Here is a 25977-nt window from a genome sequence, read left to right as displayed (position 1 = left end):
ATGGAATTAGCTGATGTTCTAGAGAGGCTGGGCCCTCTAGGTTTCAGGACTTATCTGGTCCAGGGACCCATCTGGAGGTTGTAGGTTTCTGGAAAGTTACCTTAGTGCATGGAAATTTTGTAGAATCTTACATATTCTTTAGGATTGGCAGAAATCGTTTTGGTTGGGGTTTGGCAAGCTATGGTAGATAGCAAGTCTAACTGAAGCTTGTATAAGAGTGACCTCCAAAGAAGTCTCTTGGCTCTATCTAAACTCTCTCAACCCCTGATACCTTATTTGTTGTACTTCTTTTCCCCCTTTTGGTCAGGATGGCATTGTTGATCCCATGGTGCCAGGGCCAGACTCATCCCTGGGGGTCATCTCCCATGTCGCCAGGGAGACTTTCACCCCTAGCTGTCATGTCCCTTATAGAGGGCAGGGCAATGATTTCACTTGCAGAGTTGGGCTTAGAGAGAAAGAGGCCACATCTGAGCAACAAGAGTCCTCTGGAGGTGACCCTTTGGCACACCTATAGGTAGGCTAAGCTTTTCCATACATAAGCATCACAAGAGTAAGCCTCAAGATCAAGGGCTTGGCCTATTGATTTTGGTGTCCCTAATGTTCGACGCAGTATCAGGGGTTTCCCTGGTGATAAAGTTTCATAGTTCTGTATTTTTTCTCCCATCCCTCAAATGACTTTGCCAATACTATTTAATTATCTACTTAATATACTCTAGGATGTTTCCTGGTATTATATTAATCTATACAGGGTTAAAGGCCCTCATTCTTATTCTGGGCTCCCTGGGTTTTGATTGTTTAAATGAGCTGCCTAGACAGCCAAGTCAGATTATGTGCTACAGAAACTTATGTTCTAGACAAAATAAACCTTTCCTCCTTTGGTCTTAAAGAGTAGGTGAGGTTCTAAAATAGAGACAATGTCTTCCTTACCCCTGTGTTCTAAATAACCTTAATCCCAACGTGATTGTAGAAGGTGGCTCATTTTAAAAACAATTTGCCAAAACTACTGTCATTCCTCTATTCTAACAACAACTTGTTTAGGAAGATTCATAGAAGGAAAAAAAGAGAGCAAAAATTAAAATTTATTCATGGAATTATACATGATAAAAATAAACTGAAAGGCAAATTGCAAACTAGGAAAATTATTTCTAACACACATGACAAAGTGTCATTTCCTTAAGGTTAATTTTTAAAAACCTCTAAAATCCAATAGAAAATGTTCAAACAGATCATAGAAATTTAAATGTAAAGGGTTGTAAATACTTGAGAAGATGCTTAATCTTATTCATAAATTAGAAAAGTAAATTAGCTTTGCAATTAGATGTTATCTTTGACCATCAGACCGACAAAGATAAAAAGTTTGGTAACATCATATTTAGGAACCCATTGGGAAAACAGGTATTGCCATACATTTTTGGTGGAAGCATAAATTGGTGGTTTGCTTCAATGGAAGGCAATTCACCAATAACTCTAAATATAAAAATAAATATCCCATTTCTAAGTATTTATCCTACATATATAGTCAGATACATATTCAATATCATAATCACCATAATAACTATTGAAACATTTCTGTAATAGCAATAGAGTAGAAACAATATGTTCACCAATAGGAAACTGATTCAATAAACTGTAGTAAATCTTTTCCGTGGCACACTATGAAGCCACTTAAAAGAATAAGGCAGCTCCATATATACTGATATGAAATGATTTCCAAGATAGACTGTCAAGAAACATAAATTTAGAGAATGATGTATCTACTGTACCACTATCTGAATAAAAATAATACATAATTAAATATATTGTATGTATGCGCATGCATGTGTGTATGAGATAGAGAGAGAGACTGCAATCTCTGGAACCCAAAAACAATAGAGTTAAGTGAAAAGAGACAGACACAGAAAAGCAAGGTTCTTTTCCATGTATATCCTCCTGAGCCTTTTATGTGCATTCATCCAGAACAAAGAAGGGAAAAGAGAAAGGGAGCAGACAGGACAGGAAATGAAGAGGAGATAAAAGTAGGGAAAGGAAAGAAGGATGAATGTAAGGAGAAAGAAATGAAAAAAGAAAAGGAGGAAAGATGGAATCTATATGATAAAATTCTACTTATCTATTAAAATGAAATGGTATGACATAGATCCTCCATGATAAATTATTAAGTAAGAAAGGATGATGCAGAATAGTTCACATGAGATCCTTGTACAAATGAAGAACTAGATAACAAACTATTACCCATGGTTACACTCAGGAGAGAGACTAAATATGGAAGGCTGGACCTGGCCAGGCCTTGCCTTACATTTCATAACTGCCTTGTAAGCATGAGCATGTAAATCCTTTTAAAAAACATGGAAGGTTTAGCAAACCATGGCAATTAGCACTATCTAACTGAAGCCTGCAGAAGAATAGCCTCCAGAATAGCTTCTTGACTGCATTTGATCTCTCTTGGGCACTGATGCCTTATTTTATTACACCTCTTTTCCCCCTTTTGGTCAGGAAGGCATTGTGGTTCCCACAGTGCCAGGGCTGGACTCATGCCCTGAAGTCACTCCCCACATTGTCAGGGAGATTTTTACCCTTGAATGGCTTTGTACCATGTAGGGGGCTGGGCAATGATTTTCCCAGCAGAGCTGGGCTTAGAGAGAGAGAGGCCACATCTGAGCAACAAAGAGGTTCCTGGAAGCAACTCTTATGGCTCGTTATGAGTGGTCTTAAACTTCTCCCTACAGTAGTAAATTTTGTAAGAGCAAGCCTCGAATTCTAGAGCCTGACCTATTTTCTTGGGAGTCCCCAATGGTTGAGAGAATGACCAGGGTTTTCCAGCTGGGAGAGTTTAATAGTTCCATATATATATATATATATAATATATATATATATATTTTACCCCTTTAGATCCTTAAGGGACTCTCCCAATATGTTTTAGTTATCAGACTACTATAGTCTGAGATGTATCCTGGCACTACACCAAGCCATAGAAAATTACAAGGCTTCACTCTTTTTCTGAACTCCAGGAGCCTGGGTTGTCTCAATGGACGATCCAGAGAGGCTGATTCAGACTGTTGTACAGAAAATATAGGTTCTAGACATAATAACCCTCTCTGCCTTTGACCTCACACAGCAGCTGAAGGTCTAGAGTACATGCACTATGACCTTTTACCCTGCATTCTAATTTATCTTAAACCCAGCCAAACTGGCTTCATTTTAAACTCTAATTGAGGCCTGATCTCTTTCTCTGTTACTTCAGCTGCTACTCTGTGTATCTATGCTAACTTTCAGGTCTGTAGCATGACTCCTGTTGTCTCTTAAGAAAATCTAGGGCTCGAACTGAGACTCTGTAAAGGTTTTAGGCACTAGGTTGGCCTTCCTGGAGCATACAATTCTCAGAGGGTTCTGTGATGGTGAGGTTCGGGTGCCAACTTGGCCAAGTGATGTGCCCAGGTGTCGGGTCAGGCAAGCACTGGCTTGACTGTTACTGCGAGGATATTTTGTGGTTGGTTGATAAATCAGAAGGCTGGTTTATTAAATCATCAGTCAGTTGATTGCAGCTGTGGCTGATTACATCTGCCATCAGCTAAGGACATGTCTCCCACAAACAGGATAATCCAATCAGGTGAAGGCTATTAAAGAAGAAGAGAGACTTTTTTTTCTGCTTCTTCAGCCCAGAAGTCTCTCCTGTGGAGTTCATCGAGACCCTTCATCAGAGCTGCCAGCTTCACAGACTGCCCCACGGATTTTGGACTCTTCATTTCCCACGGGTACATGAAATGCCTTTTTAAATCTCATATTTACAGATATCTTCTGTTTCTCTAGAGAATTCTGACTAATACAGGTTCCTAGGTCAGATAAATCCTGAAACCCAGAGGGAGCAGCCGCTCCAGGGTTATCGGTTAATTACCTCTCCCTATCTTTTAGTGTGAACACCCTTCTCCACATGAACAAGTCAGAACAGGCATTCCCCAAAGATCCCTATAGAATGGGAGAAGTAGTAAAGGATAAGGAGGAGGTATAACAGAGAAAATGGAATTTCACAAATGAATATGGCTGCTGACTCACTGTATTAATATTTCTTCTAGCCTCCAGTGTTCTGAAGTAGCTAGAAGGAGAAATCTGAGAATGATGGAATGGTAGCCAAACTCTGGAATCTGTTCTGTAACTACTTGAGTGCTTTGAAAATTATTGCTTTTTGCTTTCTTTGCTTTGTACATATGTTATATTTTGCAATAAATAATATCAAAGAGTTTATCTGGAATTTTGGACAATAGGTAATTTTGGTTTTTTTAAAACAGGTTTCTTTTATTTAAAAAATTGCAAAACATCTTAAAGTTTCTCAGTCCTATAGCAAAAAGCTCCCACTTTCAGCAATGTTATCTAATAGATATTTTCAAGAATACCATCAAGAGAACTGACCCTGATTTCGCCCGTTAAAGTGTAAGGATCTGAGAATGTGTGCGATGCAGCAACCAAGAATCATTTTCTAATTCTTCTTCCTAAATTACAATGAACGTGGGCAGCACCTCAAAGCTAGTTGGTCCTGTGGCCCTTGGGTTGCTGAGCACCAGTTAAGGTGTTGGACCAGGTGCTTCCACGTGACATATCAAAGGATCAGCCGGTAGATTGGCTGATCCAGGGGCAAAAGCAAAGAAAAAGAGTATGTTGACATTCATTTCACAAATACAAAAGGTAAAATTAAATATTATTTTGGCAGAAATCCTATTAAGTTATTTATCATACTCATATTTCTAATGGTTCTCACATATCAAAAGATCTGTATAGTGCAGTTCACCCTACCTAAAACCTTGCCATTTTCATGTCCATGGCATAATAATTTTTTTCTGTTTTAATTTTCATGCTTCATTGCCACCATGTTCTATTATATCCCAAATTTACAAAAGTGGGTCAGTGTCTGAAAGGGGGGGGGATTCCTTAAAATACTAACATTATTATCACAGCTTAGAAAAAAATATGACTTTAAATATACTCACTTAGTGAAACTCCCCGCATATAGCCATAAAAGCATAAAAGTAAAATGCAAATATGAATTGTAAGAAAAAATACTTGAATATGTGGTTTTATTTTGGGGGTGTAACCTATTTTTCCTCTTTTAAATTTGGCATTGTCTGAATGGAACATTATCAAGTAGCCTTAGGAAGCCACTGAAGTTTACATATCATTTTAAAACAAAACACAGTACTTTTCAAACAAATAGATTTTTCCCAGAGTTAGAACAAAATAATTTTCTCCAATGTCAAACGTATTAAACTTTGACAAACATAGAGACTAAAAATACACAAGCATCATTCAAATTTGTAACCCTTTCTAGATGATGCAAATTAAGTAACCATATTGCCAAGAAATAGGTCAAACTGAGCACAAAATTGATGATGAATATTGTGTGAAGAAAAAAAGTAGAATGAACCATAAGATGGTTTTCCAAAGGATATTGCTGTATATAAAGTAATGTCAGTGATCAACAATGTAAGTGAACAAGAACTACAGATGTGTGTAGTGACCAAGATTTAACTTTACAATCAAAAAGATCCACTGACAAAGTGCATGAATCTGTTTTTGGCATATTCTTGGCATACATGCTTCCTATACATACATGTATTCTCATATATATATATTATATATATTCTCACATATATATGAGAGACACATATTTTACAAAAGATTTTGATTTCAATAAAGTATGTTTTGATCTGTGCTAAAGACCGGAAAATGACCAGCACTGAGAGAGATCTCTGAGCTGTGTGTGCAGCCTGGAGAGAATCAAGAAAAAAGGTTGCATTTGAACATAATTTCACACACAGCTCCAGACACAGATAATAGCACTCTACCATATGCCGCCTGACCTTGGGTCACCGTTAAAGAATGTAGTAAAAAATTATGCATATGTTTAAGTACAGATACTGTAACTTTTTTCAACTTGATATGTGAAGAAATATTAAGTATAAGACTTTTATAGTCTATACTGGAATACCCTTTCTGTTCAGGTCAGAGATGCAATTTACTGAGTACTTTCTGGGTGCCAGGTTTTGTATAATACTTATCTCAAATATTTAACTCTCACCACAAATCCTATGTGGAAGGTATTTTCCTATTTAAAAAGAAGGCAGTAAAGATTTAGAAAAGTTGAGTAATTGACATTTGTTTTAAAAACTTGGGACTTAAACATTCTTTTTTTGGTTGTATACTATATTTAGTAAGTAAACTAATTTCAGAGTGAACTTTATTTTATGATGAATAGGACATTTATAGTTGGTACAGTCTTCTATAAGAACTGACAGCAAAGTAAAAATCTGTAGAACTACAGAGTGATATTGGCAAGTTTTTGTCATGGAGATATGTTGTGAGAGATTTCAACTCACTGCTTTCAATTATTGTATAAAGAAGCTGGTAATATGTGTGTGTGTGTGTGTGTGTGTGTGTGTGTGTGTATCTTAATAAAATGACAGATAGGTAGATAGATAGGTACATATGGAGGTTCTGTCCCCCACAGAAAATATACAGAAAGCTATATGGAACATTTTTTTAATTGGCAATGAAAATACAGGTAAAATAAAATATGAACAAAATGTTAGAGATCATTACCATGCATACAATGATGTCTTACCGCAATACAATTAAATTGGAAGGCAAAGATGCATAAAAAGAAAACTACATATTTGGAAATTTCAAATCAGATTTTCTAAATAACTATTGACACAAATAAATTATAATGGCAACTCTTAAATATTTCAAAGTAAATGATAATGCAAACTCTAAAAAACTACTATTGGAGGATGAATAAAAGGTGGTCCTTATAATTCAGTCGCAGGAAACTTGATGAAATGGTCACCTGCTTTAATGTGAATCACAGAAAGGGGATCCTGGGGAGATAGGAAATGATTTGGGGGATGTGGCAAAAGAGATTTCTAGATGGAATGTAGAAAATTATGTACTGGATTCTTCTAGATGTCTATGATAAAATGTGAGAGATCACTGAACCATAGAACTTGCTTTTCGGCTTTTATAGCAAGGTTTAGAGGGGAAAACAAAACATCTAGAATAAGAATAGTCTTTTCAGCCATCAGAAGGCCTTCAAAGTAAGGAATGGTCACAGTGCAAAGATCACACGCAAGAGAGAAGAAGTGCTGTCAGGGGTAAAGGTAAAGCCTAGGATACAACTGTAAAAACAGTTTACTAACCACAGGAGTGGTTAAAGCAGCGTCTCACAGACACTTTCAGCTAGATCGGGAGTCAGCTAGCTTTTCATATAAATGTATAAAGTGCCAAACAGTAAATATTTTACACTTTGTGGGCCATGCAGTCGCTCTCAACTACTCAACTCTGCAACTGTGGCATGAAAACATCCAGAGGCAGCACCGAAACAAGGGAGCATGGCTGTGATCCAATAAAAGTTTAATTATGGACCCTGAAATTCAAATACCATAATTTTCATGTATCATGAAATATTCCTTTTTTTCACTAACTAAAAATGTAAAATACATTCTTTGCTCACAAGTTGTACAAAAACAGCCCACAGGCTGTAGTATGTCAAATGTTGAGCTAGATAAAGGGGCTTTTGAGATTATTAAAGACATTCTTCGTGGAATCTTTCCCTATTAAATAGGCCTCCTAAGACTCTTAAAGGGATTGTCCTGCAATACTTTTGCAGAGGCCTAAAATACTTAAAGAAAAAAAGACTCTAAAAGAAATTTTTCAGTGTCAACCTCGCCTAATGAATGGCTTATGACTTGATACATAGATATAGCATAATATTTTAAAAGTAATTATATCAGCCTGGACAGAAGCAGGACAAAAGGTAAAGTGCCCTTTGGGCTCCCAACCTACTCTACACAGGAAGCAGGCTGTCAAAACTACTTGGCTGCAAACACAACCATATTATGGAAAAGGAAGGATTATTCAGAGACAGAATCAAGTGCCCAGAGGGTAGAGCTACAAAGCAGGGAGACTCATCCTCAGGGATTAAAACTGGGTCCATATAAGGAAACCAGTAATGTATGCCCAGCTGATTTCAAAATTGCCAAGGCCGAGTTACTGCTGTGTGTCTGTCATTTTATCCCTTTCTAAACAGGGCATCTATGCAGTTATCCTATTGCCATTGTGTGTTGGCTATGTGGAGGGTGAATAACTTGTATATTTAATTACAGGTCTTCAGACTGAGAGGAAACATATCTGAGGAACACCATCAGCACCTGGCAGATTCAGATGATGATGAGGTCCTTGTCTTTGAGAATCAGCCTGATCCGGTAATAGGATGAAACTCCAGGTATATGGAGAGGGGTGATTTTATTTCGCATTTAGGAAGAATGTAAATAATTTGTGTCCAGGTCGCAGATTTTAATGGATTCAAGGTGATCACCACTGTTTGACCTTATGCCCATTAAGAGGTAGGGTCTCTGTCTCCTTTCCTTACACATTGACATACTCTGTAACTACTTTGATCAACAGAGTAATGTGGAAGTGACATGGTACCAGTTTCTTGGCCCAGGTTTTGACAATGGCAGCTTACCTGCCTTGTCTTTTGAAATATTACCTTTGGAGGCCTAAAATGCTGTTTAAAAAGATTATTTCCCCCCACTAGCGAAATTTCAGGGAAGGGCCTTGAAACTTTATTGAGAAGGAGAAAAATACACTGAGTCAGCTTTCAAGCAATCTCCCACAAAGTGCTGCTTATGTGTGAGAAGCCCACCTGGAGCCCCCCGAGAGAAGCCACCCATTGAACACCAGTGGGTGACCCCTATAATGTCATTTGGAGCAAAAGGTCTTAACAGCAACGCTCTGCCTAAATTCCTGACCCAATACATAATCAAAGAGTTGTTGTTTTAAGTCACTAAGTTTTCTGGTGGTTTAGTTATGCAGTAGATAACCAGAATACTATACAATTTGGAAATGAAGAGAATAAAGCACAACAATTATTGAAATAGGAATAATCATTTTAAAAGCCAAATGCTGGTTTGCAAACACAATAAAATAGACAAGTCTCTGTTGAGATTGATCAAAAACAAAAAAAAGACAAGAGAGAGAGAGAAGGCAAGGCACAAATCAGTAATATTAGGAATGAATTTTAAAAAGGATGTAACTATAGAGATTAACGAGATAGCAAAAGAAAAATTCAAAAACCAAAATGGAATAGACAAATCCCTAAAGAAATGTTCTATACCAAAACTTACCCAAGAAAAATTAAAATACCTGAATATTTCAATTACCTTTGAAGAAACTGAATCAATAGTTTAAAAAAATATTTTCAGGAACAGACTCTAGACCCAAACAGTTTTACTGATCACTTTTAGCAAACTTTCCAGTAAAGATTATTCCTTATTTTATATAAAATATTATCAAATCTGAATAAAGGGAAATACTCTCCAACTCATAGTATGAGGTCAATATAATTTTGATATCATAACCAAAGATAGACAATGCTAGAATGGGAAAAATTCAGACAGATATTGTTTAAAAACCTAGAAGCAAAATTGAATAGGTATGTCTGATCAACTAAAAGCAGAATATAGTAAAATTAAATTAATTTTTTCCAGGGAGACATGAGGACAGTCCACACTAGAAAATTTAGGCCTGTAAATGCACTTTGGAAAATAAATTGCCCAACTCAGTTGCCCAGTTGTCTGGTCAGTCAAGCACTGGCCTAACCATTGCTGCAAGGATATTTTGCGGCTGTTTGATAAAACTGCAAGGCTGGTTTACTAAATCATCAGCCAGTTGATTACAGCTGTGATTGATTATATCTACAATCAACTAAAGGCACGTCTCCCACAAACACAATAATCCAATCAGCATTTGTGAGCTGGGTCTATCTAGACACATCAGATTAGGCAAAGATGTTGTAAGAGAGGTAGAAATTAAGGCTGTGTGTGGTTACTGATGGCAATATAGCTGCTCTCTGATCATTTCAGAAAGAGTTGCCAGCATAAATGCAGGGTGTTCCCAGTAGAATAACCTAGTCTAATCAACAGCATCCAGAAATGCAGCTTTCTTGGCAGGATGAACACACTGGAAACAAGACCCAAAGTCACTTCTGTTGTTTCTTCCCAGCATTTGGCTTGTGCCTCCATCATAGCATGCATTTAAATGCTTTGTAGAACACATGATTTAAAGAGAATTTGGTTGTTTAAAACACTTTTATACGGCAGCAAATGAAGTTCAGACAGATAGAGAGAAGCCATAGAAAGCAAGAAGTTGAAAGTCAATAGGACCTAGAAGAGAGAGGAAAATGTGCTGCCATATTGGTTTTCATGTGACAGAAAAGCCAAGGGCTAAGGTTCACTGGCAGCCAGCCCCAGAACATCAGCCCTTGGGAAGAAAGCATCACCTAGATGACATCTTGCTTTAAACTTCTACAAGATGCCAAACTGAGTCAATCAATTCCCATTATTTGAGCCAACCCAGTGCATGATATTTGCTTTAGCAAGGACAAAACGAAAACATTGATTGCATATAGGGTTCTCTATGGAAACAGAACTTACAGGAGATGTCTATTAAGTATCATGAGATTTTTATTAAAATTGTCTCATGCAACCGTGGGGATACACAAGTCCAAATTCCACAGGGCAGGCTGCAAGCTGGGAACTCTGATGAAGGTTTCTAGTGGAAACCTTCTCTTCTGACTGCTGAAATCATCACTTCTCCTTTTAAAGCCTTCAGCTGATCATATGAGATGTCTTTCATTGTTGAAGGCAATCTCCTCAGTTGATTGTAGATGTGATCAATTTACGGATGATTTCGGGCCACAGAATGTCTTTACAACAATCATGCTGGCTTAGCCAAACAATTGGGCACCATCACCTGGCCAAGTTGACATATGAACTTAACATCACATTGATATATAAGAAAACAAGTGAAATTTGTATTTTTTTTTTTTTTTTTTTTAAAGACAGAGAAGGAAGGAAGGATGGAAGGAAGGAAGGGAGGAAGAAAGGGAAACATCTTTAAACATTTTCTTGTTTTATTATATTTTGTTTGTTTGTTTGTTTTTTACATGGGCTGGGGCCGGGAATCGAACCGGGGTCCTCCGGCATGGCAGGCAAGCACTCTTGCCCGCTGAGCCACCGCGGCCCGCCCGAAATTTGTATATTAACCTTGTATTCTGTAACCTTGCTATAATCACTTTTACTTCCAGGAGTTATTTTGTTGATTCTTTTGGATTTTCTACATAAGTAATCGTGTCACTTGCAAGCAAAGACAGTTTTATTTCTTCTTTCCCAATCTATGTTTCTTTAGTTCTTTTTCTTTTTGTATTGTATGAGCTAGGACTTTCAGTATGATATTGCATAGAGTTGGTGAAAGGGGCATACTTGCTTTAGGAGTAGAACTTCTAGTTTCTCACCATTGGGTAGATGCTAGCTGTAGGTGTTCTGTATCAGTTCTTTATCATGAAGAAGTTTTTATCAGGAAAAATTATTGGATTTTTGTGAAATGATTTTTCTTTGTTGACTAACATGACTATATAATTTTCCTTCTTTAGCCTGTTGATGTGATGGGTTATGTTGATTTCAAATGTCCAACCAGCCTTGCATGCTTGGAATAAATCTCACTTGGTCATGATATGTACTTTTTATGCATTTTTTAATTCAATTTGCTAATAGTATCATAATGATTTTTGCATCTATGATCTTCAGCTTTTCCTTTCTGGTAATTTCTTGGTCTGCTTTTGGTGTTAGGATAATGCTATCCTCATAGAATTAGTTAGCAAGCGTTCCCTCTGCTTCTATTTCCTGAAAGTGATTACAGAGAATTGATATCACGTCTTCCTTAAATATTTGGTAGAATTCACCAGTGAAACCTCAGATGGATGTGGAAGTCCCACTTATCCTAGTGGATTCATGTACTTCTCTTTGCAGTTCTATCAGGTTTAGCCTAACATATCCGACATTCTTTTGTTACGTGCATACATCTTTCGATTGTTACGTCTTCTTGGAGAGTTTATCCTTTTATCATTATGTTTTGCCCCTCTTTATCCCTGATAATTTTCCATGTTCTGAAGGCTGCTTAGTCTGAAATTAATATAGATACTCTAGCTTTTTTCTTCATTTGTGTTAGCATGACATAAGTATTTCTCCATTCCTTTACTTTTAATCCACTTATGTCTTTACATGTCAAGTGGGTTTATTAGACAAGTACAGTTGGCTCTTATTTTCTATCCACTCTATATTTTAATTGTTGAATACAGACCATTCAAATTTAAAGTGACTATTAATACAAAAGTTGGATTAATCACCATATTTGATGCTGTTTCTGTTTGTTGCCTTGTTGTATTTGTGGCATTTTTGTTGTTGCTATTTTTTACCTTTCACTCCTTTTTTGCCTTCTGTGGTTTTAATTAAGCATTTAAATGATTGGTATATCAATTATATTTCTTTCTTGAAGTTTTACTAGGTTTCCCTGGAGTTTGCAATATACATTTATGATTAGTCTAATTTTTCTCTCAAATAACACTGCATCATTTCACAAACAGTGCCTGCACCTTATGACAGAGTAGTCACAATGTTTTCCTCCCATTCTTTATAAATCCCATATATTTCACTTACCCAAAATCTCTAATCATAAAATAGTTTGCTGCTATTATTATTTTGAACAAACTTGTATCTGATAGATAGAATTAACAATAAGAACAGAATTAGATAGAATTAAGAATAAGAAAAATAAAGTATTTTATTTTACCTTTATTTCTTCTCAAACTCTTCCTTTCTGATATATATCATTTTACTTCTCTCTGAAGAACTTCTTTTAACATTTATTACAAAGTAGGTCTACTGGTGAAAAATCCCCTCAATTTTTGGTTGTCTCAGAAAGTTTTTACTTCTACTTTATTTTTCAAGGATCGTTTTTCAGATCCACAATTCCAGGCTGTTTATTTTTCTTTCAACACTTCAAATACTTTACTCCTCTCTCTTCTTGCTTCTGTGGTTTCTGAAGATAAGTAAAACGTAATTTTTAACATTTTTCTTCTATAAGTAGGGTGTGCTTTTTTTCCTTCTGGCTCCTTACAAGATTTTCCCTGTGTCTTTGGTTTTCTAAAGTTTGAATATGATGTGATGAGGTATAGATATTTTAGTATTTGTCCTTCTTAGTGGTCTCCAAGTTTCTTAGATCTGTGATTTGAAAAGTGACTGTCATTAACTTTGGAAAATTATCAGTCATTATTTCACATACTTCTTCTGCCTTTTCTCTCTTTCAGGTATTCCCATTACATGGATGTTAATATTTTGTAATTGTGTCATAATTCTTGGATATTCTGCTTCATATTATTCATCCTGTTTGCCATTTGTATTTGAATTTTGGAATTTTCTGTTTATATATCTTCGAGCCCGCTGATTCTTTCCTCAGCCATATCTACTGATAAGCCCATCAAAAACTTTCTTCGGTTCTATTACAGAACTTTTTTTTGTTTCTAGTATTTCCTTTTGAGACTTTCTTAGAGTTTCTCTCTACTTAGATTACCCATCTGCTTTTTGCATGTTATTCATTTATTCAGTTTAAGCTCTTAGTATTGATCATAGTTCGTTTAAAACATCCTAGTCTGATTATATCGAAATATCTGCCATTTCTGAATCTGGTTCTGATACTTGTTTTGTCTCTTCAAACTGTTTTTACCTTTTTGCATGCCTTGTAATCTTTTGTTAAAATTTGGACATTATGTATTAGATAAGAGAAATAGGCCTTTACTGTGAAGTCTTATGTTTATCTGGCTAGGATTTTAGGCTGTGTTTACTGTTTGCTGTAGCTATAAGTTTCTGAGTCTAAAATTTCCTCTAATGTCTTTGTTTTTTCCCCCACCATTATCTTTCAGTTCCCCTAAAGACTCCTTTTAAATTGGGACTGAATCTTGCTATGTTTTTTGATGTAATGAATTACAACATTTTATGGGAGTCTGATTGGTATGATGATAAGGTGTGCAAGGAGGAGAAATGTTCTATAATCCAATGATTATGTCTTGATCTTTTAGTTAGCCTACACCCCTGGGCTTTGACCTTCACAAGTGTATCTCAGCTTTTATTTACCCCTTTAGGCAAGGCAGAAAGGCTAAGGGGCTGGGATCTGGCCATTTCTTTTCTCCCGTGATAAAGGCTATAGAAGGATGGAATTAGGGATTTCCTTCTCCCATATTGATGGTTACAGGAGGCTGGAGTTGAATATTTACATTCTTCCAGGTCACTGAGGCTCTGGGTTTAGTTTCTGGTAAGACCAAGTTGATTTAGGCTCTGGCAAAATAGTTTATTTTGAGGGCTTTCCTTATTAAGGAGAACAAACTGCTCTGGGTGTATTTCAAAATTGGTACTTTCAGCCTCCCCTTGCAGAAAGCATGGAAGAATTTATCTCTAGTCCCCACCCTGAGAACTTGGTGGAGCTTCTAGAAATAAAACTCACAAGAGTGTGGAGGGTCCCTGTCTTAGATTCTTGGCTTCTATGACAAATACCTCACAATGGGTTGACCTAAGTAATGGGAATTTGTGGTCTTACAGTTTTAGAGGATAGGCACATTGCATTCTCCTGTGGTCAGTAGAGTTCTGGCTGGCTGTCAATCCTCTGATTCCTTGGCTTCCTCATCACATGGCAATGTCCTCTCCTTCCTTTCTGGATTCCACTGACTTCTGGCTTCCAGCTCCTCTTGGTGGTTTTCTCTTTCCTAAGGCCTCCATTAATAGGATTAAGACCCATCCTGATTAAATTGGCTATACCGTAACTAAAAATACCATCTTCAAAAGGTCATACACACAGGGACGAGATAAGTATGAAAAACATGCTTTTTTATGGGGTACATAATTCAACCTATCACACTGTCCTAAGACTAAGCCTCTAGAGATTTTGAACTCTCAAGCTGGTACATGCTAAACCTCTAGTAGTTCTTTAACTACAATTTAAGTGTCCCTACCAGTACTGTCTTCTGTTCCTTGGCTTCTGCTCCCAGTAAGATGTGATTCTCATTTAGTCACCTTTCTCTTCCCTTTTGAAAGCAGTGATTTGCCCTATAACATCAACTCTTGTATAGAACTAAGGAGAGTTGTTGATTTTTTTGTTTGTTCTGCTTCTTTCTTCTTATTCAGTAAAGGAGTGATGACTTCTACACTCTTTACTTGTCAGACTGGAAAGCAGCATTCCTTCCTTTGTCCACTTTATAATCTAACATACATTTTGCCCGGTCTTAGTTTCCTAAGTGATACTCTTTCTTCTTCACCTGAGAAAATCACAACCTAAATTTAGATGTTGTAGTATGTTTAATGTGAGTATATTGTAGCCTATTTTGCTATTCAGAGAAGTTTCACTTCTTTGCTTATTGCTGTTGGCTAATGGGAAGTTGAAATCTCAAAACAGCCATATGGCCTGTTACTGCCAGCACTTAATGCTCATTTCTCATATTTTCAGATGCAGAAATGATCCATATTCCACCAACCAGGAGGGAACAATTTTATCCTTTCTTTCTCCTCTTTATTCTTTCCCATGCACAGGTAAGTTTAGGTAAGGAACTCAACTTAACCATCCTAGATTATTTCCTTCATGCATTTATGCCTGTAAAGAGGATGTGTTCTGGTTTACTACTCACTATGCAGTAAGCTCAACTTGGAAGGTTGTACTTACGGGGGGGGGGGGGCCTGTTATATATCTTATTTCTCATTTAATTCTAAACTGTGGAGGCATAGAGAATGATATTTATACCCTACTTCTCTCCATAAACAAAATCTCTAAAACGGTCACTTGCATCTTGATCATAGGAACCTATTCACATGATTGAGCCTATACCCACTCAACCACATTCTAGAGAAGAATTTTTTACCCACATGTGTTTGGGGGATCTTTGACCACCATGAAAATATATGAATAATCTTTTTTTTCTAGAAATGAATTTCTTCTTGGAGAGGGTCAATAGACTGCTTTAATCAGATTTTCCTAAAGGTCAATGACACCTCTTTCCTACCACCCATGCCCCTGGTTCTTAGTTCACTTGCAGATGTAAAGGGCATTTCCTTGTCCAGGTAATCATTTTTACTTATTGCCAGAGTATTTCCTGGCTGGTTTCTTTGCTTTTAAAGATCATCATTTTGTAATATTAATATATCTCAAATGTATGAAAATAGGAAAGCATATCAGCAAGAGAATTGTCCTCATAAAACCTAAACATGAAAATGATCTGCTATAGTCTCCAATCATTAGGGCCAACCTGTTCCAAAATCCTCACTTTCCCAAACTTTTGAAATGTAATATGATGCATATATTCTATGTTATCCAACATCTCCAGCAGTGTGTGGAGCAGTAATCCAGAATCAAACACATCAGTAATTCTACAGCAAAACATGAATGTTCACACAGGGGATAGAGACAATAAATACTATCACCTCAGTTTAGATTGGATTTTTGCTGCCAAATGAGTTGTGAAATACTTATTTTTCAATGTTCTTTTGGGGAAGAGTATGGATAAGGGAATGTAGACCTATACATAAACATAATCATTGTCTTCCATAAACCTTCTCTTGTCTGAAACCAAATAACTCCAATCTCTTAAAGATTTCTCTGGAAGTCTGTTTGTCAGCACGATCTGACACACAATGGAATCCAAAGCACTGTCCCTTATTATGCAAAGGGGCATAAATAGAGGATTTCTTCCGGCCTGTAATGTCTGTGACTGTACCCTGAATAGTATCACAGTCAACTTTATATCATTTCCGGAACAACACATAATTTACAGCTGCATCACTCATACTAGAACTTAATCATGACCATTAGTCCTTAATCTAAAGTCCAATTTCCAAACAGCCACAAAAGTCATCCTGTCCTACAGCCTTGGAAATAGGCCCAATGATCCTTTTATCCTGCAACAAAATGAGCTGTCCAAAAATAGAACAGGCTGTCAGAATATAATGAGGTCACTTTTATTAGAGGTATTTAGGGGGTGGCTAGACAATATAGTGTGTGTATTCACAATACTGAACAAACAAGCAATAGGAGGGAAGTTCATTTAATCCTGTGTGATTGCACATTTCATCTTGTAAGCCCAATTATCCAGACTTCATAACCGAGCCTTATCCCCCATGCTCAAAGTTATTAACTAACATTTGGGCAACTGAAAATCTATGTCTCAATTCTTTTGTGGCCCACTGGGAGAGAGAGCATTCCATTTGATCTCATGGCATTCTCATGTCATGGGACTACTCTTTCCAGAAGGAAACTAAAACTAGAATCCATTTCAACTCAAACCAGTTAATGAGTATCCGTTCTAACTAGCTTTATCTCTAATGAACAGTTTAGAGTCTATGGAGGGGGGGAATTATGGTTGCGTATAAAAGCTGAAGAGCAACCCAAAAGACAACATAAGCATGTGAAAAATAGTACACATACAGAATTAGGCAGAAATACAAACGGAATTTAAATTTAAATAAAGAAAATAAATTTAAGAAGTAAAGCACTCCCTGATGGAGTAATCTAGAGTCTTTCTTTGGCCTGGGCAGGTAACACTGGGGATAAGAAGGTGTTTGTAATCAGAGGACTAGCTTTATATCTTTTTCACTCTTTCTTCCATTGAGTATTCTTGGATTTTCAGTTCAAAATTCTTACTGGATCTCAACTCTTCTTCTTCAAAACTATGTATGAGGAAAAATTTTTTATCAAATTATTTTCTTATTTGCATTAGATTCCATTGAGGATCAAATAGCATTTAGTACAGTACTGGGTGCATTAGTAAACCCTCAATAAATGGTGGCAAGTATTATCAATGAAGCATTGCATTTCTAAGGGTATTTTTTAAGACACAAGAAGCTGCAATACAATGGAATAAGGTTTTAAATAACAAGTACTGTGTTCTGATTATAATAGCAAGTTGTAAAGGATATATATAATATGATATCATCTTTGAAACACACACAAAATTACTGTATGTTTGCACATGTGAAAAGAGAATGAAAAATAACTACACTAACCACCTTGATTTGCTTGAGCTTTCACTTTATCCCAGGAGATGTGAAGAAGAAAAAGAGGTGAACTAAGCAAAGCTGACATACCAGTGATCCTTTGTGGTGGTGATGGAAGCCTCTCCCCCGTGAAGAGGGGAAACTAGTGCAAGCTACTCAAGGCCAGAAGGAAAGAACCTGTTGACAGTTAACAAATTACCAGGATCTTACACAAACATCGTCTTCCTGCAGCTTGCTTATTAATCAACTGTTGCCTGCCCATGGACACTCCTCCCTGGCTAACCCACCATACACTCCTTCAGTCCCCACTTTCCCTCACTCCCTCTTCCCTTAAACGGCCATCTAAGCTGCTTCCACAGCCCAGCTTTATTAAGAAAAACCCCCATTCGGTGCTGCCTTGCATGCATTCTGCTCTTGCTCAATAAAATATATATTATTATTTTAGCAGCAAAGTCCTCTGATGTTTTTCCTTTTGGAAAGTTGAAACTTCAGTTCCTAGGTCTCTAGCTGCTTAAAGTTTTACATACATATGTGGTGAAAATATATGAATGCAGATGGGAGGGACACACTCCAACTTAACAATAGTGATTTTCTCTAGGGATGCAGGAAAGGAAATTGTGCTGGTAACATATTAATAAAAAAAAAGGTAGAAAAATATAAATACACAGAAATTGATAATGAACTAAAAAAAAATCCATAAGCTCCCTCTCACTAACCTTTAACAATATGTTAGTTGCCTTTTAGCCTGTCATTTTATTTTACATAGTTGAAATCATTCCACCAAGAATTTTGTAACTATTTTAAGCATTTTCACATCATTAAAATTTATGTGTAAACATTTCCCTAAGATTATATATTTTTAATTACAAAATTAAAAACTGAAATATATATAAAGAAAAGTTTAATAGCTTTCCCTTCAACTCAGTACTACTCCCCTAACATTAATCACTGTTAACATCCTAATCTGCACACGTGCATACACACAAACACACACACACAGAAATACATATCTTTTCCATATTTCTTGGTGATCATGAAAGCATGTATAACGATATATAGGATATTTTTACAAATAAGTAAAATTTATTTCATTAGTTCAATAAATCCATAATTAAGCTTATTATATATTCCAGGCAAGATATATCTGCATATAATACAGACAAGATCTCTGCCTTCATGGGGCTCTCACTCCATTCTGTATCATCATGCAGTGTATATAGATTTAACTTACTTCTTACTAGTTGCCTACTATCCTCTAGTATTTATGTACTGTTCTCACACTGTACATAAAATAGATAGAGAGAGATAAATAGATGGATGTTGTACAGATATACAAAAAAGATATCTACATTGTCATAGATAATTCCAAGCTACTTTACAAAATAACTCACCCTCCTAGCAAAGCAGGGTTGGGATTATTTCCCACACCATCACCAATCCTGGTAGTTACAATCCAGTTTTTAATTTCTGCAACTATTATGGACCAAAAAAGCAAACCTTCACTTCTAGTTTGTTGTAATTTGTATTCACTGATTACTGCTGAAACCCACAAACCCACAATCACATATTATCTTCTATTTGCAACTGAATTATTTCCTAAAACTAGCTTTTACTCATTACATTCTAGATAAATATATATATAGTAAAATAGTTAAACCTTAAATCAACTATAATCCAAAAGTGTGCTTACTTTAATGTAGCTAGACGGCAAACACTTAAAATATTAAAAAAGTCACTGAACTATAAATTGTAACTTTTAAAGCAGCTGAAAGCAAATGTCTAACTATTGTAAGGCACTGGACTGCAACTCAGTGTTTGCTTTGATGATAATGCTTTATCAGTTAGATATATAGACCTCAACTGTAAATGTAAGTTTTTTGAAGAATGCAACATTTCTTAAAACCTCATGACAGGCTCTGCCAGCAAACGCAGCAAACTCTTGTCTTAGTGTCTGTTAACCTTTGTAGTAGTAAATACTTGTAACCCGCCTATCCGAATGTTTAGATAATGACATCTTACACCGTAGCTCATGGCCAGCTCTGCCAAGACTATTTGTCCTTTTTTCTTGTCAACTTATAGAACCTCTTTGTACATTAGGGATAGTTACCCTTGTCATTTGATTGCAAATATATTTCCCTATCTTCCATTTGCAATTTTACCTTTTTTTATTTTAAAGTTTATCTTTCACTATGCAAATATTTTACATAATTATATTGTGAAAAAACTCTACCATTGCTTTATGGCCTTTGGACCTTTCCTAGCACAAAATTATTTTAAAATATTCTCCTCAATTTTCTTCTATTTTTGTTGTTTCAGTTTTTAATATACAAGTATATAATCTCTCTGGTATACATTTTTATAAATGATATGCAGTACTAATTCAGTTCTGGATGGATAAACAAGTATGTTAGCACCACCTATTAAATACATCATTACATTTTTACTGAATTGAAAAAACATTATTGCCTGCCCATGCAAAAAGAAAGAAAAAAGAAAGTAAAAACATTATTGTCTTCCATTAAATTCACATGCCATCAAAATTGGCCATTTTATCAGGCCAAATACCCAACTATGCTTCTGCTTATATCTGATCGAGAACAGTGAACTAAAATCAGGATTTACAGTTAGTGATATTTGATTTAAATCCTGGCTCTAATACTAAACAGGCCACAGTAAAATCTCTTCACTTCTTTAGACTCATTTTTTAACTCTGTAAGTTACAGGTCAGTCATAATACCTACCATATAAAGCTATAGTAAGTATTAAATACAATAAAAATTTGTTTTAAAAAAGTTCTCTGTTGTCTATAAATTACTCTACAAACGTCACTTATTTAGCACCTAGATATATACCCAATACCATAGTAAGTGCTAACAATTCAGAGGTGAATAAAATGCAAATTTATCCTCAAAGAACTTATAGTAAACTTATTGTAAACTACAAAGCAGGATGTGATAAATGATCAATTGTTATGAAGGCCCAGAGAAGGCAGAGATTAATAAGAAAGTAGGCAGATGAATAGTCAAAAAAGATTACAATTAAGCTGTACTATAAGAATTGGGCCTTAAAGAATGAATAGAATTTTGTTCAGCAAAAAAAGAAAGAAAAAGCTGATATAAAGGCAAACCCAGCATGACCTAAATTAGGAAAGGGGGAAAAACATTTGAGGAATAATGAATTGGCCCTTGTGGCACAGTTGTACATGGTAAAGAGTGGTGGGACAGGAAGTCTCAGAATTTTTGAGTTTGTACCCAATCATAAAAGGTCTCCTTCATATGAAAAGAATTTTAGGAAGATTCATTTGGAGATAGTATGATGCACAAGTTGAAGAACCAAACTTGGGGTTATGAGAAAGGATGTTTCTCCTCTGTCTGGATGAGAGATGATCAGACACTGAGATAGAGATGGAGGATTTGAAGAGAAGAAATGAACTTGAGAGCCATTTCAGAGGGAAAAGAAACAGACTTTATAACTGATTGAATATGGAAAGTAAGAAAAATCAAAGATGACTCAGAAACTTCTACCAGGGGAACTGTGTGGACAGCAGAACCATTACCAAGACAGAGAGCTCAGAAAGAGAGATATGTTATAGAAAACAGAAGAAAATGAGCTCAATTTGGGGTAAGCTGAGTTTGACAAGCCTGCAGGATTTCCAGATGGAAATGTCCAGAAAGCTGGAGCACAGATGCAAAGTGAGCGATTTACTTTGCCTTGCTTTCCTCCACTGCAAAATGGATGGGATATTGCTTGCCACTTCTCTCCCTCTCTCCAAGGCCTGTAGAGAGGATTAATGAGGCAGCGTTCACATTTATTCCACACCAAGGATCAATGAGAACTTGGCAAAGTATTAGGTTGGAGTCCCATTATGTTAACTCGAAAACAAAACAGCTTTGATATGAAAGTCATTGTGGGAGAAGAAGGCCAACCTGGAAGGCCACTCTGTGGCATATAATTGTGCTTTAGGCAGCTGCTACAGGCACAGCCTTTTTGTGGATAGGCACTACTCTGCTTCCAGCTCAAAGCAATGAAAGTGAAGCAGCTTTCTTATTGTCTGCCCTTTTTCTTTGTATTCCTTTCCAAAGCCACCAGAACCCAGTTAAAATGAGAGTTTAGGAGTTTGTCAAACAGAGCCCTTGCAACACTTTTCAGTGAAATTCATTTCATAATTTCTCACTTTGTCAATAACATTGATTTACGAGCAAGCCTCTGTTATCTGCTTTGGTCCTAAACACGAGTAGCTTTGTGTTAACTCACATGCCAGTGATTAACTGACCAAAGACATTCTGCAATGGATAAGGAATGAGGATAGCTGTGCCTGCTTTGCTTTGGTTTTGGATGAGAGAGCCTAATAAGCTCTTTGAAAAATTTTTAAATAGTAAAATTAAATTAAAACAGAAAATTTTAAAACACTTTATGTTAGAACCAATTCCTTATTGCTCAGTGGTGGCCTCCTTAAATTACTGGACAGCTACCTATAACAAAGTTCTCCCAAATCAAGCATGGGGACATTGGTTACTCTTGGTCCATCCTAGGAAAACCTCCAGTATTTTATTTGTTGCCATATTGACACTATAGAGAAGCCTAAGCCTGTATTTCTTAAATATCTTAATACTAGATAATTTGGGGATAGAATCAGGAGGTAGGCAAAGAATAGGATTGCCTCTCCTCCCTCCCTGAGATTACAGGGTGTTAGAACTAGAACTAAGACTTCCTCATTCTCCAAGCCTAAGTCCACTCTCACCCAAGAGCAGAGACAGGGCTAGAATATTGTTTCAGCTGCTAAAGCTGCCCAAAGGCAATATACCAGAACTGACCTGGCTTTTGGCAATGGGGATATATGAGGTTACAAGTTACAATTCTAAGGCCATGAACAATGTCCAAATTAAGGCATCAACAAAAGAATTCCTTCTCTGAGGAAAAGCCGATGGTATCTAGGATTCCTCTGTCACATAGGACAGAGGTGATGTCTGTTAGTCCTTCTCTCCTGGGTTCTGGTTTCAATGGCTCTCTCTCAGCTCCTGTGGGTCCTTTCTGCTTCTCTGGGTCTTTCCTCCCTAATCCTTACAAAGGACTCCTGTAAAGGGATAAAGACACACTCTAAATGGGCTGGGTCACATCTCAATTGAACCAAAAGGTCCCACTCACAATAGGCCTGCACCCACAGGGACAGACTGAAAGAACATGGCCTGTTGGGGGTATGTAACAGCTCCAAACTACCACCAATTCCAAGGTTATAGCCTCATGTTATTCCCATCACCTCCTACTTCTCAAGACTACTGCATTTCCATATCAAGTTCCTGATTTCAGAGTTCCTCAGCACCCCCACCCCACCCTCATGGCCCTCCTATCCCCAGCCCTCCAACTCATCCATCTTGTGCCTCAGAGAAGACTTAGTAATTTATTAATCCTTGGGAAACAGGAATTTATTGTGCTGCCTCTCCCAGGAGTAGCTAATGAGCTCCTTGGACAAATGGGTAATTGGTCTTAATGATGGATGTTTTGCCTAATCTTCTACTCAATTTCATTAGAATTAGTTAGTCCATATTTCCCTTCCATGGGACCCCTCCCCACAACCACTTGAGGGATAGAATCTCAAGCAGGGTGACATGGGGAGAAGGGAAGGGATGTAAGCTAGAGTGAACCCTTTTTATCACCCCCTAAACCATGCCATGGGCACCAAGAGGTACTCCATTCCTTAATAGGGCCAGCACTGGTCACAGGAGAGCAAAAAACATCCATAAGAGCAGCAGTAACTATGATTCCAGCCACACAGATTAGTTTCAAGTACCCTAATACAAGTTGTTGGATTTGTGAATGGCAGGGGAGCTGGCAATGGAAAGGAGGAAAACTTTTCTTCTATAGGACTTTAAAAGAGTCTCATATTTGGGGTGTGTTCCGGTTATAGACATGAAAATATAAGATTTAAAATTACTTCAGTTAACTAATATGTTGGTTTTCTGGATAGAGGAATGAAGTACCCCATTTAGCGATATTTTGATTCCCATTGCTTACACGATGTTTCCAGGTTAAGATGCTACCTTTCATTATATTACAATATTGCTCTTTAGCTTATAGCATGTGATGGTCAGATAATGTGTCAGCTTGGCCAGGTGATGGTGCCCAGTTGTCTGGTCAAGCAAGCACTGGCCTATCTGTTGCCGAGAGGACATTTCATGGACTTAAATCATGAGCACATTGGTTGCATCCATAGTGGATTACATCTGCAGTCAGCTAAGGGGAGTGTCTCCTGTAATGAGTGACCGTTAATCTAATCACCCAAAGGCAAAAGCAGAATTCAAAAGAGACAATCTCTTTTTCCACTTCAACCAGCCAACACCTCCTGGGGAGTCCATTGAGGACCTTCGTTGGACCTTCCAGCTCATGACCTGCCCTACAGATTTTGGATTTAACATCCCCATTGTCGCATGAGACATTTTTAGAAATTTCATGTTTACAGATATCCCCTCTTGGTTCTATTTCTCTAGAGAACCCTGACCAATACATGGCATTTTCAAAAGTGATTGTGCAGTTAGTCAGTTAACTCCTGTGGAGATTGTGACCACAGCAAATAATAACAAACATAATTTGGCCCTAAATATTATCAATGCTAGAAGTGATTGATGAAGCTATAGCTTTGGTTGACTAACTACATTATAATATTACTGCCAAATTATAGCAATTGTAGAAACAAAATGAAGAAGGATTATTTTCAAATGTGAAAGAATAAGCAGTATGCACATATTAGGGTATTATCATAATGTTTCTCAAAAAGAACTTTTATAAATTTTTCCATGCCTATTTCAAAAAAAAATAAAACAATCCTAAAGTTGACTAAGCAAAAGTCATATGCAATGTGATGATTAAAATAAGGATTATAATGACAAAACACTGGAAAATAAATTCAAGCCATGTGGCATTTGTGGTAAAGCAGAAATCTTAAAGCTGGAAATAATTATTGTAACTGATTAGAAAGTGTAGCTCTGAGATTAATCATAGCCAAAGGAAAAAAAGGAATTATTTCTCAGGAGGAACAGTTTAACTAGCATTAAACTCTAAGTGGAATTTATAGAGGTGTCTCTGTATAAGGTATATTTAACAAGCTATAAGCAATGAATTAAGCAACTGCTTTGCAAAAGATACAGAAACAATATTCATATAGTTAAATTCCATACAAATTTGCAACAACAATAACAACAAATGGCTAGGAGAATAATAAAATCTGTTCTGTGAAGAGTTTCTACCTGACTCCAAAACAATTCAACCCACAGATGCTGCTTTCTAGTGGTCTAATTGATAACAGGATAAAAAGCTTCCAGAGAAAGAGGTTACCACTCAATGTTGGTTAAAAAAAAAAAAAAAAAAAAAAAGCTGAATTTGCAGCTTGGTAAACAAGCGAGAGCTCTATCAGTATGGCAGAGTACTACCATTGCTGAGGTTTGGGGATGCCTAGAGGTCAGGAATTGGCAGACTTTCAGAAGTGGGACTGATTTGGAATTGGTTGACCTTTAGCTGTGGAAGCATCTTTCACAGTGAGTCCATCGGCAATAGCCTCACTATTGCTGTTTGGCTGACTTTCGGACTTGTGACACTGTCACTAATTGGCTGCTTTCAGAAGAGTGGCAACAGAAACAAGTTGTCAGGGATTGATTTGAACGATTATGATCAAAGAACAATCAGTATTTTCCTTCCTTGAATTTGAAGTATAGGAAGAGAATCTAGAAATAGTTACCCCTCCCCCAGATGACTCAATTAGGATTTTTAAGGAGTTCATAAGTACTCAAATATTGGGGCTTTTATTTCCCTCTGAGTGCATGAATAACAAACAGTCTTTGTTTTTTATTAGAGGAACTCAACATTACCTTGGAGACGAGACGTGTAGGTGCCAGTGGACATGTAAAAAGCCAAGAATATGACTTGACTTCTTGCCCAGGCAGATGGATCATCCTATCCCTGCAAGGAAATGAGCTACATAAGTCAAAGAGTCAATGAGTCATTTTATTAAGTCATGAATAAAAGTTTCTCAGGAAACAGGTTTAGGTTTGCTCATATCATCAAAAATTAAACA

The 25977-nt window shown here is 36.7% G+C and overlaps 2 long non-coding RNA genes across 2 annotated transcripts in view; one reads left to right on the top strand and one right to left on the bottom strand.

Moving 5' to 3' along the window:
- LOC143646281 (uncharacterized) overlaps positions 1–25977 on the bottom strand; it is a 235148-nt gene that overhangs the window by 36385 nt on the left and 172786 nt on the right. The window contains exon 2 of the long non-coding RNA XR_013157443.1: positions 25772–25862. This is a non-coding gene — a long non-coding RNA (uncharacterized LOC143646281). The remainder of the gene's footprint in view (positions 1–25771; positions 25863–25977) is intronic.
- LOC143646280 (uncharacterized) lies at positions 14499–18286 on the top strand. Its single transcript, XR_013157442.1, has 3 exons — positions 14499–14741; positions 15376–15458; positions 17940–18286. It is a non-coding gene; the product is annotated as an uncharacterized LOC143646280 (long non-coding RNA).

Source organism: Tamandua tetradactyla, chromosome 9 (assembly GCF_023851605.1).
Source record: "Tamandua tetradactyla isolate mTamTet1 chromosome 9, mTamTet1.pri, whole genome shotgun sequence".
In the NCBI taxonomy this organism is placed as follows: domain Eukaryota; kingdom Metazoa; phylum Chordata; class Mammalia; order Pilosa; family Myrmecophagidae; genus Tamandua; species Tamandua tetradactyla.
Note: the sequence above shows the minus strand (reverse complement) of the source record. Positions and strands in the feature narration are given on the sequence as shown.